Here is a 6,922-nt window from a genome sequence, read left to right on the forward strand (position 1 = left end):
GGGTACTTCTCCGGACCACCCAATCCAATCTCCACCGTTCATATTTTAGAATTATGTGTTATGAACAATCGGTTAAAATTTGGGCTCGATCAACGGTTAGATTATAGGGAAACACCAAATTAATATTGCTGGTTGGAATGAAACTCAACAAAAAAATACTAGAGTTTTCTCCAACTTTTTACAACTCTTGATTTTTATAGGGTAACGGGATGGATGGATTTATTCTAGTCTTTGTAAATGATAAATCTTGTAGAATACAAAGGTTCTTGATTTAAATATTTACCTTGGAGGAAACCTTAGGAAACTATATTGCCAAACCAAATTCTTGAAACTTTCTTGATTTTTTGTTGATTGAAAAAATGAGTTTTTTGAAAGTGGAAGTGCCTAGGTTCTTTAGGGATGGAGGTAGAGAGAAAACAAATAGTCTCTTAGGGTTTATAATAGTGTTATTGACGTTTTTTCTTCATAAAATAATAAAATAGGGAGTCCCAATTCGAGTAGGAAAAGGCCAAAAAACGTAACCCAAAATTTGAAAATTTTGCTCTAACTAGTGTTAGTAAAATAGGCATAACCCTTACCACAGAGCTCTGTTTCATCTCCACAAGATACCGTTGGAAAGATATTTCAAAGGGCTACAACTTTCATGTTTCAAGTTTTCTCAAATTATTAACTAATCAAGGAGTTACGGGTGCCTGAATTAGGCTGGTCAACCACTTTTGTAATACGTACAAACTTTCAAATTTTTCGCTAAAACTCTAACGTTACGAGTCTAACATAAGTACTAAGATACGAGGTGTTACAATATTGATATTTGATTTCCCTTGAGTTCTTGTAAATAGAGTGAGTGGAATATTCTAGAAAATTAGAAGTGGAGAACCTGGAAAATGAGAAATTAGAAGTGGGATCACATTTTTAGACTTGGAAAACGTTCAGCCCATCGGGACTTATATAGACCCTTATACAGTCCGTATAACATTATACGGTCTGTATAGGTGTCTGTAGTTCATCATCAGGGAAAATATCTTTTCTGTTAAGTTATACGGACCCTTATATAGACCGTATAAAGTTATATGGACCGTATAAGTGGTCGTATAACTCCACTTTCCTGAAATCATTTCCGTCATTTCGTTTGATCTCCAATCCTTGTGGAACCTTCTTAGCACTTGTTTAACACTTCATTAGCAATCTTAGGAACGTTATAACTCTTCTTCAAGACATCATTAAGTCAACCTTAGTTCGGTACTTTGCAAAACCCTTCCAAAACACGACTTACACCTAACATTCTTCAATGAAGTCTCTTTTCTTGCTTCAAATGTCTTTGGAATCTTAATTAGAACCGTTAAGTACTACTTATTACTTTTAGAAACATCATATAATTCTGACCCTACATTAGTCTATCTACCATACAACAACATGAAATTTTCCGAGGTGTAACACTCTTCCCCCCTTTAAAAACATTCGTCCTCGAATGTTAAGTTCTCGGGAATCCTACAGAAATTTCGCTAGAGTGTCCCCTATAATATGGTGCTACCATCCTGTCACAACAGCCCACAATAACATCGCCTCACTAGGCTACAACACAATGGCAAGAAATTATGTCCATACACCACCAAAAGCATTAAAAGAAAAACATTACATACCTCAAAATACTGATGTCTCATCTTGAATCTCGTCCAGGGGTGGAAAGAATTGCGGGTACTTGGACTTCATTTTTTCTTCCGCTTCCCAAGTCATTTCCTCTCGATTATTGTTTCGCCACAAGACTTTGACCGAAGCCACCTCTTTATTTCTATGTTTCCGTATTTTCCTATCTAGTATGGCAATAGGTACCTCATCATAAATTAATTTTTTCGTCACTTGAACATCATCTATTGGTACAATTCTAGTGGGATCTTCGACACACTTACGGAGCATTGATACATGAAAAAATGTATGGACTGATTCATGTTCTACAGGTAAGTCCAGTTCATATGCTACTTGGCCTATCTTGCGGACAATCTTATAAGGTCCAATGTATCGAGGGCTTAATTTTTCCTTCTTACCAAATCTCATCACGCCTTTCATCGGTGATACCTTCAATATTACCCAATCATCAATTTGGAATTCTAAGTCTCGCCGACGGTTGTCCGCATAAGATTTATGGCAACTTTGGGCTGTTAACAATCAATCTCGTATAACCTTTATCTTTTCCACCGCTTGTTGAATCAATTCCGGACCTATTAGTTGTATCTTTCCTACTTCAAACCACCTAATTGGGGATCTACACTTCCTTCAATATAGGGCTTCATATGGGGCCATTTGAATACTAGAATGATAGCTATTATTGTAGGCGAACTCTATAAGAGGTAGGTGGTCATCCCAACTACCACCGAAATCTAGCACTGTTACACCTCGGAAAATCTTCCGTTGGTACGCAAGTGAATGAACTAGTGAAATACGAGTATCGAGTTAATGATGACTTAAGGGCATTTTGGGAAAGAGTTATAACGTCCCTTAGATTGCTAATGAAGTGTTAAACAAGTGTTAAGAAGGTTCCATAAGGATTGGAGATCAACGAAGTGACGAGAACAAGTTCAGTGGACTGGTGAGTTTTACGGCACATTATACGGACCATATAATGTTTTACGGACCATATAATGGACCGTAAAACCATCACAGCGAAGGTTGCTCACTGGTGCAATTTTACGGTCAATTATACGGACCGTATAAATTTTTACGGCCCGTATAATGAACCGTCAAATGGTCACGGTGAAGGGTGAAGGAAAGGCACGTTTTACGATCAATTATACGGACCGTATAACGATTATACGGACCGTATAATGGACCCGACAGATCAGTGAATGGGTTATTTAATAGGGACCAAGTTCATAAAATCATTTCCACATTTCATCCCTTCTCTCTAAAACATCTCTCTACATTTATTACACAAGTTTTCAAGGATTATGTCACGACCCAGCCCCGTGGGCCATGACTAGTGTCCGAGCTGGACACTCATACGTACCTGTCAACATTATTTGGCCGATACTATAGGCCATCGACTAATTACATCGCATCATATTTACATATGCAAGCCGACGAGGCTGCCACTATACATGTTGCTATACTATGCAAGCAGACAAGGCTGCTACAGCGATAGAACACGCATAATGATCATATACACAACTGACCACATCAAAATACAACCCACATACATGTCTACAGACCTCTAAGAGTATCAACAGTAACATATGACGGGACAGGGCCCCGCCGTACCCCTGAATAGACACATATATACAACAGGAGAATCTGTACCAAAAAGCTAGGCTCCAGGACAAGGGAGCACTCCAAGATAGCTGAATAGGACTCCTAAGCTGGCGGGTTACAAACGTGAGCATCTGTACCTGCGGGCATGAACGCAGCCCCCCGAAGAAAGGGGGTCAGTATGGAATATGTACTGAGCATGTAAAGCATAAATACAATAAATAGGATCATACTGAAGTGAGGAGTACAGAAAACCAGTACAATAACCAGAAAACGACAAGGCTTACCTTTGAACCATAAATCATAGTGTCAATATCAGACTTAACTCGTTATGAAACTTAATGTCACCATTAGAGGATCATCCTATTCATATGCATATGTATAACGTGTCCCGGCCCTCTAGTGAGGGACTCGGTAAATAAAATCATATCATCATCATGTATATATATAACGTGTCCCGGCCCTCTAGTGAGGGACTCGGTGAATAAGATCATCATGTGCCATCCTGGCCGCCATCCCCGTATCATCATGTCATCATATCATCATATATATATAACGTGTCCCGGCCCTCTAGTGAGGGACTCGGTGAATAATGCAGTGGATCTGTGCTCGAAGACATGTCCTGGCCCGGGACTCAGTGAAAGATGTATTGAGGCATGCACGAGCAGAGTAGTGAGAAACTATATGCAAATTAAATCATATCTGGGACTCAATAGAATAATCAAAACGAATCATCATTTGAAAACCAAGACAATAGTCATATCAAATACCTTTCGAATGTCGCTGTGGATTATATAAAAATAGAACCTCAAGGATTATATACACGTATCAAGACATAATAAAATAGTTTATGGAAATCAAGAACATTAGCCATCATAGTGGCTCTTTGAATATCATTATGAACTATATTAAATAACGTCTCAGGGATCATAGACAGGTATCAAATCAATACGAGACAGCTTATGAAAGTTAAGGACATTAGTCATTATAGAGCCTTTAGGAATAGAGACTTATACATACGATTATACTATACAACATATAGAAAGCTCGAGGGCAGTGGCTTAACTACTTTAAAAGCTCTAACATCAAGAAGTGAATAAGAATCATGAATCATATTCGGAACTTATGAATGGAATTACCCCAAAGCTCATGCCATTCATCACTTACGTCTAGGACATGCCAAAAGAAAGAAGGGACAACTTTACATACCTTTCGTTGATCCACTCCTCGACACGCCGTTACACACCCCAATCTACAATAAACGATTATAACACCATCGTCAAGCTAAAGATAGAATAAGTTATAACGGGCAACAAGCTCGACTTTTTACTAATAACTCTTTTCTCTTCTATATTCTTCTTTTCCTCCAGATCTATTTCATCAACCTTGTACATATACAACATATTGTTTTACAATTTCCAGCCACAACAACACCATCAGAGCACCCTAAAACAGTTCAATATGCTACAACATCACAACTATAATTTCCGACCTTCACATCACGGGTTTTGGATCATACATACTAGCCATGACTTCTACAAGCTCAATAACATAAATCAGAAGCAAAATCATACCTTAATAAAAAATAATATCTCTAAACCTAAGCTTGCTTCACTTCAAACAACTCTCCCAAATAAACAACACTTGGATTTACCTTTGTTGTTTATAACTTAGCTCCTCAAATTAATTACCCAATATATATATATATATATATATTGCTGGAACGCTTTTGGTGTGTGTGTACCTATATATGTATCCATTGAATAAATTTTTGGTGTAATTAAATGAAGAATTTGCTGCAAACCTTCTTCTTAGGAAAATTCATCAAAAGTAAAAACCAAGAAGAACTGGACATGTATATTTTCTACCTAGAGCTATATAGCAGCACCTATACGTATATCACTCTTTCCTCTTGTTTGAAGTTACCTCAAGTATATCTTCTTTGGTGGACAGTGGAGTCCACCCCAAATTTCCATTTTAGTATTTACTCTTTATTCCAAAAAAACGTGTCAACCACCAGCACCTTGCATACAATTAGTCATATTGTCATTTACTTGCCATGTGTCACATGGAGACTATTCATCCATGTAAATTTATCCAATAATCTTAATTAATTTGGTAGTTCTCATCTCACAATTTAACTATGACCTGGACGAATTTAAATATATCTAGTAGAGGAGAATTCTTACCTTATATTCCAAGAAATAATCTTCTTCCACCTTACTTCACTACGAAGAAAACCCGGATTCAACCATGCCAAAAACGGAACAACAAAATCGAAGCGGTGTGCAAAACCCGCTATGTGTCTTCGTGAGAGGGATTGTACTTTTCCTATTGGTATAGAAGAAATGTGCCTGCTGGTCCGTAAAATAAATTTATGTGCTGGTACGTTTATTTTGGTGTGAAGATCTAGATTAAGAGCCTATTGTTGAAGGAACGTATTCTAGAATTTCGTTCCTATATCTAAATTGGAATGAATAGATAATGGAAATTTATGGAATCTCTTAATAAACTTACACATGTTGCCCTCTTAAAATACTTCTTTATCTATTCATGCAAATGAGTGGACACGTGCATACATGTACTAATAATATTTCTGCAACCTACTGTACATACTTGGACTATATCCACCTTATATTTATCCCATAATTTTCATAAATTCCTTGTCTCCAATACAAATCTCCATTTAATCAATTACACGCATAATTAATTTCTTGATCTCAATTAACTTAAACATGGATCAATTTTAACATACTCGATATATTCATTATCATAATTATGTAGTAGAACTCTAGTCCATATCCTCTTTATACATACATAAATATTATTCCCAATCATTATTTTCACGCCTGTTAAGGCATAATTTTTTTTTTTAAACTTCATTCCTTGTATACACCGGGTTCTTGGTTTTCATGCTTGAAAAGACCAAATCCTCCGGGATCGAGTAAATTTGCTCATGTTTGGCGGTTCAATTTCCTAGTCCAAAAATACGGGCTATAATAGCTTGGACCGTATTTCACTCAAATAAATGTTGAACCTTAATGAAAAATATTTTATCCAATTCACTTGACTTCTAATCCTTTCAATACATCTGTACCATCACTCTAACCACCTATGAGCTTGAGGGATAACCTCGCTTCCGTTACTAATGTCATTTAACTCGCATGCTTTCCAACGCACAAAAATACGAGATGTAACAGATTATAAGCCATCAACAACATAAATCACGTGAATCAAGTGTAAGCCAACCTATTAAAGATCATTCAAGTCAAGAAATCCAAATGGAGGAAAACTAGGGTTTTTGCTCAAGAGGAGTATTTCGACTAAGGCTTGTTCCTACAACATCTAAGGTAATATTTATGGTATTTATATGTTTTTTAAGGTCTTTGGAAGTTAAAATGCTTGGATTTTAGAAGAGTATAGCAAAATGGGTCATGAAAGATGAATAGTGACGTTTTGAGAAATAGTTTGAATTGAATCATGATTGTTGTTGTGTTGTGACCTGAATGGGTTATAAATGACGTTAAGATCATATAATAGGCATTGTACGTGAATGGACGAAACCGTGTGTTGTGGTCTTGAATATGGAAAATGGGAAGTGAATTGAGAATATGGATAATGTAGATGACTAAAGGCTATTGTTATGATATTGTAAATGTATTGTTGATGTTGCGGAGTTGAA

The 6,922-nt window shown here is 36.7% G+C and overlaps 1 long non-coding RNA gene across 1 annotated transcript; it reads right to left on the bottom strand.

Moving 5' to 3' along the window:
• Positions 1-2,895: 2,895 nt before the first annotated feature.
• On the bottom strand, positions 2,896-5,738 carry LOC132641077 (uncharacterized). The gene is made up of 3 exons (XR_009582682.1): positions 5,430-5,738; positions 4,450-4,492; positions 2,896-3,380 (listed from the first exon to the last, which is right to left on the bottom strand). It is a non-coding gene; the product is annotated as an uncharacterized LOC132641077 (long non-coding RNA).
• Between the last annotated feature and the right edge of the window lie 1,184 nt (positions 5,739-6,922).

Source organism: Lycium barbarum, chromosome 1 (assembly GCF_019175385.1).
Source record: "Lycium barbarum isolate Lr01 chromosome 1, ASM1917538v2, whole genome shotgun sequence".
Lineage (NCBI taxonomy): Eukaryota > Viridiplantae > Streptophyta > Magnoliopsida > Solanales > Solanaceae > Lycium > Lycium barbarum.